Source organism: Rhinolophus ferrumequinum, chromosome 23 (assembly GCF_004115265.2).
Source record: "Rhinolophus ferrumequinum isolate MPI-CBG mRhiFer1 chromosome 23, mRhiFer1_v1.p, whole genome shotgun sequence".
NCBI classification, from domain to species: domain Eukaryota; kingdom Metazoa; phylum Chordata; class Mammalia; order Chiroptera; family Rhinolophidae; genus Rhinolophus; species Rhinolophus ferrumequinum.
Window position 1 is genome coordinate 39866004 of NC_046306.1, and position 13009 is coordinate 39879012.

The 13009-nt window shown below is 45.2% G+C and overlaps 1 protein-coding gene across 2 annotated transcripts in view; it reads left to right on the plus strand.

Moving 5' to 3' along the window:
• Positions 1–6601: 6601 nt before the first annotated feature.
• Positions 6602–13009, plus strand: part of RIN2 (Ras and Rab interactor 2) — a 234493-nt gene continuing 228085 nt past the window's right edge. For both annotated transcript variants that reach the window (XM_033094664.1, XM_033094660.1), the window contains exon 1: positions 6602–6729. The gene's annotated coding sequence lies outside the window, so the exon portion shown is untranslated. The remainder of the gene's footprint in view (positions 6730–13009) is intronic.

Consider the following 13009-nt stretch of genomic DNA (forward strand, 5'->3'; position numbering starts at 1 on the left):
ATGTGGTATATAAACCAAAAACAACAAAAGAACAAGACAAACAAATGAGAAACAAAAACTCATAGACACAGACAATAGTTTAGTGGTTACCAGAGGGTAAGGGGGGTGGGGGGGTGGGAGATGAGGGTAAAGGGGGAACAAATATATGGTGATGGAAGGAGAACTGACTCTGGGTGGTGAACACACAATGGGATTTATAGATGATGTAATACAGACTGGTACACCTGAAATCTATGTAACTTTAGTAAAAATTGTCATCCCGATAAACTTTAATTAAAAAAAAAAGAATGTTCTTTTCCTCATGGTGTAGGGAGGTCAGCTTTCACATGGGAGTTTTAGCTCCTGCTTTCAGGAAGAAGCAGGGAGGTCAGGATGCCCTTCTTATACCTATTTAGCAAGGGCCTGTAGCTCAAGTTAGTCAGTATGTCAAACAGGTATATTCTGGAGTAGCGTGTTCTGAAACCCTTCAATAGCAGGCTTTGAATCCATCTGACCTCTCTGTCTCTGGCCCTTACTAAATCCATCATCTGCATCTCTTCCACCATCCCTTGTCTGGTGACTGCAAAACTACCTTGCTTGTGTCCTTTCATTCACTACTGTCTCCTCCTTACAATCCGTTCTCCCCACAGCCTCTTTTATGGTTACTTTTAAAATAGAAATCAGATTGGGCCATTTCTCTGCTTCAAACCCTCCCTAGCTGTCCCCCAGCCCTTAGGATTAGTATTGGTGCTGTTTTCCCTACTCCTAGAGGCCCACCTTAGGGCCTTGGCTCTAACTATTCCTTCTGCCTAAACGACAACATTCTTCTCCAGAAATCTGCCTGACTGGGTCCTTCTTGTTATTGTCTCAGCTTAGATGTCACTTCGTCAGGGAGGTCTTCTCCAATCACTCAAGTAATGTAGGCCCTCCAGCCACTCTCACATTATTCTGACATGTTTTCATGGCAGGCTTCATGCCCTGTATATCTTCATATTTATGTATTTGTGTGTTTATTGTCTGTTTTGCCATTAGATGGAAAGTATCTTGAGAGAAACATTTTCTTTTATCATAATATCTGCAATGCCTAGAAAAATGCCTGACACCCAACAGATAATCAAGTGTTGTGTTGAATAAAGGAATACATGAACCACTATGGTTTAAACAAGAAGTATACTTTTCAAATAACTGGAGAATATATAAAGAGATAAAGTACAGTTGGTTTAACCAAACAGCACAGGACTTAGGAAATGGCAGGGTGTTATAAAACCTCAAAAGCATAAAACAAGATGGCAGAAATTAAACCAAATTTACCAGTCATGTTTAAAAACAAAATTCAATTGTGGTATGTGTTGCTTCAAGAGGACTCATATAAAATAAAATGATACAGAAAGGTTTAAAATAGAGGATAGACAAAAATTTATGAATGCAAACACAAAAAAAGCAAGGGTCATGATAGGAATTTTAGTCATGGAGTAAATTAAGGCAAACTCATTGAATGGGGCAAAAATTTATCATACTGATAACTATGCAATCCACGGTGAAACTATAGTGCACGTAAATATTTATGTACTGTGTAACACAGCATGAAAATGCTAGAACCTGGATGGTTAGAAATCCAAAGGAAAATGTCAGAACTCCAATTGAAATAGAAGATGTTAACAGATCTACCCTAAGTCCATTTTATTCAGGAAGAGCAGTAGGGTATAAATTAGGAGACTGGCAGATAAAATAGTATAAATAACACAGAGAATTAGAATAAACATAAAAGATCAATTAACATTTAATTAATTGGTGTTCAAGTTCATTAAGAAACAGTTTTTAACTACTATATGCTAATTACATGGGTGTTTATCTTTTCTAATAAATACAGAACTCTTTTTCAAAATGGATCAAAGACTAGGTCACAAAGAAAGCCCAATTAATTTTTTTTAAAAAGCAGATATTATACAAGCTACATTCTTTGACCACAATGCAATAAACCTGCAAATTATGTAATGACAAAAATTTAAAGAACAACAAACCTCAACATTTGGAAATTTTAAAATGTTCTAAATAACAAGGTCAAAGAAGAAATCAAAATATTAGGTAATTACATGTAAGTTCTCTTTTATACTTGTACTTTTAATTCTCTCTATGTATACAATTTTATATATAAAATTAATGCTTTTTCCTAATTAAAAAAGTAATACACGGTTTGAAATATTCAGACTGTTCATAAACATACAAATTGAAAAGTTAAAGTCCCAATAATCCCACACTCCAGAGATAATCACTGACTCCTTTCTTTTAGATTTTGAAACAAAGATACAAGTAAACAATAAATAAATAAAATAGGTAATCATGCCAGATGCCCCGTCCTGTGAAGAACCACCTCTCTCTACACGAACCACACTTTAGAGAAGGAGATAGGCCTTTCTAACCACCATCTAACTGTTAGATAAGTCCTACTACTAGGAATTAGTTAACTATCCACTGATATTCCCTACCTGTCTCCCAGGTAGCTATGGAGATTGAGCAAGGTAATGTCACAGTACAACTGCACACCAGTAAAGAATCTCCATTAATTATTATTATGATTATTCTACAGCTCTGAAGTACGAAACAGCTCTTTTCAAGTCATTTTATGTGCACAGGACACTCACTTGTATTTGCCGTCCTCAAGAGAGGAGAGAAGTTGCTGAGTTGCCAGCTCTGGGCAATCATTCTGGAGCCAGTGCTGCTGGGTTTACTTTAGAGGGGAAATAACTTCATTAGAAATGACATTTCTTGGCTAGCAGGTCCTCAGTTGACAAAAGTGCCCCCAGAGCACTTGTGATCTCTGCAGCTAAGTGGAGTGGCCACTTCAGTCTCTGGGAACCCTGGGGTTGGGATGTCAAACCTGCCAAAAGTGAGGTAAGTCCATGAGAGGGTTTAGGGTTTGTTATTTTTGTGTTTTTCTCCCTGGAGTTTGCTTTGACCACCTGTTTTAAATTGTGGCCTCCACAGCATCCGTTCTTTCTCGTCCTGGGTTTTTCTCCATAGCACTTAACATCAACCAGGCCACCTATTTTTCTTGTTTGTCTGGCTTACTGCCTCTCTCTCTCCATTAGAATGTGAGTTCCATGAGAGTGCAGATTTGGTCTGTTTGGTTCATTGCTGCAGCCCCACTGCCTACAATAATGCTTGGTACACAATAGCAACTCAATAAATAGTTTTGAATGAATAATGCCCAACAAAATAAGTCCATCTCTCCAACAAAATATGTTTTCCTGGGGAAGTAGAGGACCAATGGGCTCTAAGTTCTGGAACAGATTGAGCCTATGGGGCAATGTCCACAAGATGAAGGAAGTTTTTAAGAGGGTGAGTGGAAAGTGAGAAAGGGGAAAGAACAGGACGAAAGAAACAGAGGCCATATTTCTTCAGCAATTACCTGGGGTGCTGTCTGTGAAACGGAATCATTCCGGGGCTGAAGAAGGGACAGAAGAGGTAGGGAGGGGAGGCCAGGTCTGCCTCTGTGCATCATGCCCTTTCGCCCCATAGTGACCTCTTAGGAATTCCTGTCAGTTCTACCTTCAAAATAGTCATGAGTCACATAACGATGTTTATGACAGTGGTCCCATAAGATTATAATGGAGCTGAAAAATTCCTATTGCCTAGTGGTGTCATAGCTGTCCAAATGTCATAGCGCAAAGGTTGCAAAAATCAACAAGGCTATGGGTGAGATGGCAAACAACTTTAACCTGCATGTGGTTAGGACGACAGTGAGGAGCTTCTAGAGGTGGTTCCTGAAGTTTTGACAGATGAGGAATTGCTGCAACTGGAACAGGAATGCATAGCTGAAGAAGGCAAGAGAAAAGGAAACTGCAGAAGAAAAAGAAGAACCTCCAAGAAAATTCACAATGAAGGGTTTAGCAGAAGAATTGCAGACCTCAACAAGCCCTTAAAAAGTTTGGAAACACAGATCCCAACACCAAAAGGTTTTCATTAGCAGAGAGGAATGTTCATGGTGCATTATCTGCTTACAAGCAAATCTATGATGAACAAAGAAACAAACCAAGCAAACCATCATGGACATATTTCTGAAAAGAGTGACAACCCCTGAAGAAGAGCTTCAGGCAGGTCCTTTGGGAAGTATTCCAGAAGGAGCTATTGTTATCATAGGAGATGACAGCTCCATGCTCGTTACTGCCCCTGAAGACCTTCCAGTGGGACAAGACGGTGATACAGATGCTCCTGACCCTGTGTAGGCCATGGCTAATGTGTGTGTTTGTGGCTTAGTTTTTAGCAAAAAAGTTTAAGTAAAAAACATAAACATTTTAAAAATAGAAAAAAACCTTACAGAATAAAGATATGAAGAAAAAATATTTTTGTACATCTGTACAATGTGCTTGTATTTTACGCTGTTATTACAAGAGTCAAAAAGTTGAAAAAATTAAAAAGTTTATAAAGTAAAAATGTTATAGTAAGCTAAGATTAATTTAATATTGAAGAAAGAAAATTATTTTTAAATAAACTTAGTGTAGCCTAAATCTACAGTCGTGTACAGTAACATCCTAAGTCTTGACATTCACTGGCCACTCATTCACTGACTCACCCAGAGCAACTTCCAGTCCTGCAAGCTCCATTCATGGTAAGTGCCCTGTACAGGTGAACTATTTTAATCTTTCATACCGCATTTACTGCACCCTTTCTATGTTTAGATACACAAATACTGTTGTGTTACGATTGCCTAGAGTATTCAGCATAGTAACATGCTGCACAGGCTTGTAGCCTAGAGCTACACCATACAGCCTGGGTGTGCAGTAGGCTATACCATCTAGGTTTGTGTAAGTGCAGTTTATGATGTTCGCACAACACGAAGTCACCTAACATCAGAATGTATCGTTGTTATTTACTACATGACTGTACATAAGAATCCAACTCTTTCTCTTCACCATCACAGCTATGCGCCACCCTCACTTCCAGCCTAGGTTATTTCAATAGCCCTCCTAACTTGTTTCCACCTTTGCCCCTCAGTAGGCTCTCCACAGTCATCAAACTGACCTTTCTGCAACATAGATCAGATCACCCTGCATCCAAACCTCAGAAGCTTCCACGTTGCTCAAATGCCACCTCAACAGGCTACTCTGACCACCCCACCTATTTAATTCTACATGCTGCCTGGGACACCCGCATTCCTATCAGTGACCTAACATCCCAAATAATTATTGATGTTCACAGTTCACCCTCTGTCTCCCGCCCCTGCCCCCAAACCCGCCAGAAAGTCAGCCACACAAGGGCAGGGAGATCTTTCTCTTCTCCAGCGTATCCCATTAGCGCAGTGCCTGGCGCATAGCAGGTGCTCAATTATTTACTGAATGGGTGTAGAACAGAAACATAAGTGCAGTGGGTTGTTTCCTGCCAGCTGAGCTGATTACAAATGACAAATAAATCTTGGTATTTTAGAAGGCAGCATTTACAAGAACACCAATGAAATGCAAGTGTTTGGGGTTTTTTTCTGCTATTGGTCTAAAGCAGAAAAAGAACAAAAATAAGGTAGAACAGAAACATAAGTGCAGTGGGTTGTTTCCTGCCAGCTGAGCTGATTACAAATGACAAATAAATCTTGGTATTTTAGAAGGCAGCATTTACAAGAACACCAATGAAATGCAAGTGTTTGGGTTTTTTTCTGCTATTGGTCTAAAGCAGAAAAAGAACAAAAATAAGGTCTTTTTCTGTTTCCTTTTAGTGCTTCCATCTAAAACAGGTGTCCTTGAGGCTTTTTTTTTTTTTTTTTTTTTTTTTTTGCGACACCGGCTACTTCAGTAACTCTGATTGTTAGTTTCCCCCCAAAGGAAGTGGGAGGATTCGGCAGGCAGCTCACCAGGGTCCGGCCTGACGGTGCCTGGCGGGGAGCCGGCCGCAGCTCCCAGCTTCCCCGGCCGTCCCAGTCGCCTTCCCTCGGGGTAATAAAGGTCTCCCAGCGCAGAGCCAAACCACATCCCGCCTCCCCGCTACTCTCGCTCCCCCCGGCGCGGGCGGGGCTGGGCCCCCTTCTCAGCGAGGACGAAGCAAAATACCCCGCAGCTGGGACGCGGCGGCCGCCAAGGCTTCTAATGCAGGTCGCAGGCGGGACAAGGGCCCAGCCAGCGCTGACCTCCGACCACGGCTTTCCTGCCCGCGCACCGAGCCCGGGGTCTGCGGCTGGGCGGCGGGCTTGTCCCAGGAACCCGGTGCGCGCGCGTTTGTGCTGCCCTGCAATGAGTGGCAAGAAAGGAGGCCGGGACGAATCTCCGAGAACAAAAAGCTCCGGTCCTCCCCGGGGAATGCAGAAGGGCCGAGTGGCGGCGCCAAGGCGGGTTGGGAGCCGGTCCGACCAAGTTTGCTGCGAGTTAGATAAACTTTCCGGTCCCAGCTCTCCCGCGTCGTAGCCTGGGATCCAGGTCCAGGCTGAGCGCAGAGGCAGCACATCCCGAGGAGCGAAGGGTGGGAGGTACCAGGGAGGGGGTGGTGGGACCCCGGGTCGCGCAGGCGCCTTCCTCGCCCCCTCGGATCACGGTCGTTGGAGTGCTGGGGGTGGGGGATGGCTAGCGCTGGAGTGGAGGGAGGGCCGGAGGCCCACACAAAGCCCTTCCCTCCCCTCCCCCCTCCTCCACTGCCCTCTTCCTTTCTCCTCCTCCTCCTCCTCCTCCTCCTCCAGCTCCTCCCCGGAGGGGAAACCCAGCCCCACGCTAGTCAGCTAAGCCACCGGTCGCCCCCGCCTCGGGGACCTGCGGGGAGGGCCTGCACGAGGTAAGGGGCGGCGGCAGCGGAGACCCCACCCCCGTACCCGCAACCCAGCAGGGCGCGGGTGGGGGCTCTGCGGGGTTCAAGGTGCGGAGTGCTGCTCCTCACACTCTTCACCGCTCCGGGGTGGACTTGGGGGAGAGGACTAGCGAGTGTCCTCAGGAGTCGTGGGGATCGATGGGGGAAGGGGCACTAGGGAGTGTGGACGTCATCGCAGGGTCAGGGTGACATTACGGCGCTGCGAGGCGGCCGCTGGTCCAGTTCGGTCCATGGGGTATCCTCGGCTGACCTCTGCGAGGGTGGGGTGAGGGGTAACCCGGGGGGAGGGGGGGTGCTGGCGCGGAACCTCGAGGTGCGGGTGGGTGTGTGTGCGCGCGCGCTCGAGGTAGAGACCCTTGTCGAGTTCTACCTGCGGAAATGTCTGAAAGGTGTCAAGTGCGCGTGGGCCTGAGCGGGGTGGGGGGTGAGGTGGCGGGGGCGTCTCACCGCTCGGGTGCCCAGCTCAGACCTGGCTCACGAGCCCAGCGCGTGCACCCGGCAAACGTTCGGGTCGGTGATTTCCTCCCCCGGGAAGAAGCCCCAGCAGGAGGGTCGGTGAGGGGAGAGACTGGGCTGTCTGGGTGATTGATGGCGGCACAGCAGGCAGAGGTGGAGCCCAGGGTTCCTGCTGGGAAGGGACGGGGCCACTTTCCCACTTTGAGGCCTCCACCCTTGGCCTCGACTTCCACCAGTGCAGCGTCCACCCACCCGTCACAGGGCACCCCTGGACGCCCGGGGACAGCAGGATGTGCAAAATTCAGCTTTAAAGTCTGTAATATGTTGCCAAGAAATACAGGACAAGACTGGCCCCCTGGGCCGCAAGAGGCTCCTCTCTTCTTAGAGCTCTCAAATCCTTGGGGCTTTCCGAATTCAGCAGAGGAGGCCACTCTCTGACCCCGCACGCAATGGAACTACACTTTCTTCCAGGCCTGAGGGTTTTAGGCACACTGGGGTTTCTTAGGAACATGCAGTCATCAACAAGGAAACCACAGAGCAGTCTTCAACCAACAGGACTTTGTAAATATTGCAAGAAAAATAAACACTTGGAGGTTCTCAGAAATTAAGATAAATAGTATTTCAATGCAATATTTTTTAAAAATCTAATTTAATGTAAAAAATCCATGATGAACAAAATACCAGCATTTTAAGTAAAGATGGATTGTTGTTATGATATGACCTTGCGTCCTGTGCAATGAGGACAGTTATTTCCAAGCACCCTCAGTATGTCTGGTCCCCACTTGGGGGTTTATGAGGGTCGACAAAGATGTAGGTGATGTTCTGCCGGCAGTTTCTGACTGTGGGCCAGGATCCTGTCTTGTGAAGCCGAAGAATGGACACACGGACCAGGGAGAGGCAAAAAGTTTTAGAAAGAGGATAGTTTATTAGAGGCAGGAGAAGAGGTTGCAGCTCCCGAGGGGGAGGGGGTCCTGAATGGAGGGTGCCCCATGACTGAGGCAAAACCTGTTACTTTTATACCTTCCCTTGCCTGCTTGGGGAAGGGGAGCTGTTTGAAGAAGGGAACTGGCGCCTTCTAATGAAATTCGTCTACCAGGTTTGTTCTGCTTGCCCTTCCTAAAGGAATTAGCAAAGTAAGCGACTCTTACCTATCAGATCAGCTCCATTTGTCAGGCCAAAAGGAATTTTATGATTAATCACAGGGCCTTGTTACATTATGTCCTGGAGCGAAAAACCTCAAGTTTTAGGATATGGCTGTCTTTTCTTTATTACACCAGGGACTTCCCTGTCTACCTAGGCACATGCTAACTGTCCTGTATATCAACAATGACATGCAACAGATTAGACAATGCCAGTTTTATATATAGTCATGTTTTTGACTGTAGAACTTTTATTAATTTTTTACCCAGTTCAAATATGGGAGAATGTTTTGATAAATGTACATAGAAGAGCACATTTTTGTTTTTGCCTCAGGTTCTAATATCTCTCTAAAATACTGGTGAGTTCTCAGTGGTCTGGCACCTCCATAGAGGATATTCAGAGCCAGGGGCTGGGGGGGGCTGGACACTGAAGGGCCCTTGCATGAGGGGCTGGTGAAGAAGGCTGGTGGTTGACAGTGGTTTTGGGGTTTGGGGACATGAGAGAAGACCAACCTGCTACCAGGACCTCCATGTCTGCTGACATTCTCTTGCAGACAGATTATCTAAGCAGAGAAGGAGACCTAAAATAGCCCACACGTGCCCCCAGGCAGGGGTAGGTAGCAGGAGCTTGACTTCCTGTAGGGCAATGATATGTGCTTATTTAGAAGTAACTGCCCAGCCGCCCTCTTTTCCCCACCTAAGATCCCCCCTCCCCTTCTTCAAATTCAAGGGTCAGTACCCCACTCCAAACAGGAGTTCCGCTCTCCAGAAGCAACCTCCTTACTGAGCTGAATCCTCTTCCTCTGCTTGGAGGACACAGATAACTCATTTCTCCTCTGTAAAAAAGCATGCAACACTGCTAGGTCAATGTTAACTGGGTCCGTTCTTCACAGACTCCCCACATTATATCATTTTGGCATTAGGTTCCACTCCCCTTGCACATCCAACCCTCCTAAGAATCCTGCAAGCTTCCTCATAGTTTCAGCTGGGAAGGTTTCTCTGACCTCCCTCCTCATTTTCCTGGTAAGGCACTCCCTTCAGCACCCCAGAATTCCTGTGTGTGTATCACTTATGAGTAGATGCAGAGGACCCCACTTGCCCAATGTCTGTGAACTTCCTCAGGTCAAAAGCCAGGTCATAACTCTTATTGATTAGCACTCAAAAAATGGGTCTTGCAAGAATGAACAAAAGTATCCCTTAGTAAATGCATTTTGAGGACTTACACAGTAAGAAGTATATCCTGGGCCGGCCTGGTGGCTCAGGTGGTTGGAGCGCCATGCTCCTAACGCAGAGGTGGTGGATTGGATTCCCATGTGGGCCAGTGAGCTGCGCCCTCTACAGCTAAGATTGTGTGCTGCTGTGGGCTACCGTGTGCTGCCATGAGTGGCTGGTGGCCAGCGTGAGTGGCCGGCAGCCATCGTGAACGGCTGGCAGCCAGGCGAGAGCTGCTGGGAGCTGCTGTGAGCAGCCGACTGACGACTGGCTACCGACTGCCTGGGGTGGGGGGAGGTGCAAGGCTCACAACACCTGCATGGACCAGGGAGCTGTGTCCTACACAACTAGACTGAGAAACAACGGCTTGGGGAAGGGCGGGGCAGAAAGAGGGGAAAAAGTATATCCTTAGCAGAGAATCATACTCTTGTGGCACTTCATAAAATGCTTTTACAGATAATATCTCAGTTGTTTCTCACAACAATACTATTAATTGCATTTGGTAGGTGAGAAAACAGAGGCCTGGAGAGGTCAAAGCACCAAAGCTAGAACCATGGCTCCAGGTCCAGTAATCATTTTGTTGTTCAGAGGCATACCACATGCAGTAGGAGAATTTACCCAGTTGTGTTTAGGATGCAACTTTGCTAAAGAATACTAAAGAGTTACAGAGGTGAAATATATTAGAGTAATGCTAATGTTAAGCTAGTTTTCCTCTGCAGGACTTTTCAGTGCCTTTATCATTATAATGTGCATTGGGACTTTTTAGGATGCTACTATAATATACAATGTTTGCCAACTTCATTTGGCCACAGAACATTCTTATAAAGCATCTTCTAGATCCAGTGTTCCAAGGGAAATGTTTAGTTCACCCAACTAGTTTTTAGTTCACCTTCTGACATCTAGGCAGTTTCTAAGGAACACTGGCACTCAGGATAGTAAAACTATATTCTGAACATTAAAAAGGCACAGTAATCCTCCCTTGTAAATCTAGAGTAAATTTTTGGTTGGCCAGCTTCTGTGTGCCTGATTCAAATGAGGCAGTTCTGTGGGGTTTGATCAGATCTGAGGGACCCCAGGAGTCTGGTAAACAATGCAAACAGGCCCTACAGAGTGCCATCTTCGTGCTGCCCAGAAGCTGGCAGATCTCACTGAACCTGCCCAGAGGATGCCTCAAATGCAACAGTGTGTGTGGAGTGGCAACTTAGGGGTTTTTATACTGACGGCACATTTTGCTTGATCACCTCCATTGAGTGGGAAAATGCACCCTGAGTTTTCACTTGTCTCATTTCCTCTCTTCTGGGGAGCTGGCAGAGTGGATGGTGGGAATGTGTGGTCATGAAAAGGTAGCAACAGTCACTGGGTGCCTCTGACCTAGAACAAAGGGCTGCTGGGAGCAGCCCCCCAGTTCTTATACACCCATTGTTTGAAATTGGATGTTTTTAAAGGAGACTTTGCCTTCAGCCTCCTATTAGGTACTTTTAACAGATCTGTAACCCTGGCTATTCAGGCTTTCTTGAATTGAAGTGAGGAGATGAATGGGGAAGCTGGAGTTCCTATTTCAAGGATTCAGAGAAGAGTTGTGGAGTAACAGAGGAGCTTTGGGCAGTGATGCCATGATCAGGGAGGTGTGGCTGGGTGAATTTACTATCCACCTGCAGATATTTCTAGATCTCCAGAGCTGAGCAAATTTATCTCAAGATTTGTTTCATAGGTTTTTGCAAAGAATGAAAAGTAAGTAGCCCCTGAGATCTGTATTGAATAGGGTTGTGTCACAGGAGTGAAATAAAGCAATGTCTTGAGAAAAATGCACCTATCAGATGGGGTGTGGTGGGTATTCAGAAGTGTGTGTGTGTGTGTGTGTGTGTGTGTGTGTGTGGTGTACGTACATGTGTTCCTGCATATGTAGCCAAGGAAAAGAGTGGGGAGGAAATACCGAGTGTGATTTTTAACTTGAGTTTAAAAATCTTGTATGTTACCCAGATAGAAATTTTCCATAAGCAGCTGGAGACACAGGGAGTCATTGGGCTCTGTGGACACCGAAGATGGGAAGTTAATGAACTTACCCGGGGAGAGGCCACAGGCAGTGCAGAAAGGAGTCACACCTGCAAGCCCACATCCAGGGGCAGGAAGGGGATTGTGAAACCAGGGCCGGGGAGGAAGAGCCTGCACTGATGAGCCAGACCATCTAGAACTTTCAGCCTGCTCGTTTATGGCCAGCGTCTGTCATGATTGATCAGGGCCCAGGCTATCCCAGGTTGTGAAGTAATTTTAATATCATCCCTGAGAAGTGTGGAATGTCAGCTGCGAGCGTAAATGGAACCCCACAAGTTAATACAGCTACTAGCAAACCTACTCAACAGCATTATCCCATGTTGAATGAATGCATGATTAAATTACAGAGTATTGTTGTAGCAGGAACTATTTTTAAACTTGCTAATGGTTTTGTGAAAGTCTAAACAGTCATTTTGTAGAAGACTCTGAGAAAATAAAGTGGGATTTTTGGGGGGCGTGGGGTATGAGGCTACAGGCATTCCATCTTGATGCTGCTCAAGGAACTTTGGTTGCAAGGACTCCATCAGTAACTTGGAATACCCACAAAAGTTGTAGGAAAAGTTATCAAAGTGTGCTGATTTGTGTTTTGAAACCATCTGTAAGATTGATTTACATGATGTGGCTGAGCTTCATAGTGTCCAAGTGAGAAACAAATTCTAGAGGTATTCTAATTATGGCTGTGAACTTATATCTCAGTTTTATTTGAGCATGACGTGTGGTCACGTGATAGTAGATGATGCAGGTATTAACATGTGATCCCCCTCTCTCCTGAAATTCTGAAAACTTGAGCATTTTTAAAATCAGATTTGGTGGAAACACTTGTACTTTACAATTTTTAATGAATTAAGTCTATTTTAATTGAATAGGTTAACCTAGTAAATTTTGGTTTTCATGTATATGATTTTATGTGTTTAGTCAGGCATACAAAATACAAAACTCCAAATATTTAGCTAATTTAAATAGTTAGCGAGGTGAACTTCATTGGCTTAATAAAGCACTTTTTTTTAATTGAAGAAATCACCACAGATTTATTTTCCCCCAAATAAGTAATGCCCCATTGCATTTAGCTCTGCTTTGATTACACGAATACTTTTAAAAATGAACTGAGGCAGATGTCTCTCCTGTATTGTAAACTAAGGGCCTCTTCACAGGTAGGATTGCACATGAACCTTTGAGTCCCCAGAAATCAGCCACGTTCCCTGCCCCCCAAAACCAGAAGCCATGTCCCCTAAGACCAGTCTAGGGTTTGTCTGACTTCAACATGTGAAATGGCATCTAAATAACACTCCTAATTTCACTATCCAGACTTTGCTTGCCCAAGTGCTGAGTGTTCATGACTTTTTGTCATGCAGAAACTTTAATGTTTTGTGTAGTCAAGTGTTTGTACT